This window comes from Pterocles gutturalis, unplaced genomic scaffold (genome assembly GCF_000699245.1).
Source record: "Pterocles gutturalis isolate BGI_N339 unplaced genomic scaffold, ASM69924v1 scaffold10805, whole genome shotgun sequence".
NCBI classification, from domain to species: Eukaryota; Metazoa; Chordata; class Aves; order Pterocliformes; family Pteroclidae; genus Pterocles; species Pterocles gutturalis.
Genome location: NW_010145904.1, coordinates 14,924 through 15,213, shown reverse-complemented (window position 1 = coordinate 15,213; position 290 = coordinate 14,924). Strand labels below are relative to the sequence as shown.

Sequence of the window (290 nt, the reverse complement as noted above, 5' to 3'; positions counted from 1 at the left end):
CCCCAGCCCCACCGCAGCCCGATGCCGACCGCAGAGAGCCGGCACCAGCGCCATGTCACCAGGAAAGGCACACGCTTGGTGTCACAGCAGCCCAAAGGCAATGCCTCACCCCAGCTTACACACAGCCATGTGCATTTATGCTTTTGCTGTACCATATTCACACCAAAACTTGTAACCCTGTTATCAGCTCTGTATTACGGATGATAAACAGCCTGGGAGCAGGAGCCTGCAACTCCGCTCCTGCGTTCTGCCCACAGTTCAATATATTATTTGTGGCAGGCTGTTTAGAC

The 290-nt window shown here is 54.1% G+C and overlaps 1 protein-coding gene across 1 annotated transcript in view; it reads right to left on the bottom strand.

Moving 5' to 3' along the window:
• B4GALT5 (UDP-Gal:betaGlcNAc beta 1,4- galactosyltransferase, polypeptide 5) overlaps positions 1-290 on the bottom strand; it is an 18,167-nt gene that overhangs the window by 8,680 nt on the left and 9,197 nt on the right. The gene's annotated exons all lie outside the window — the stretch shown is intronic.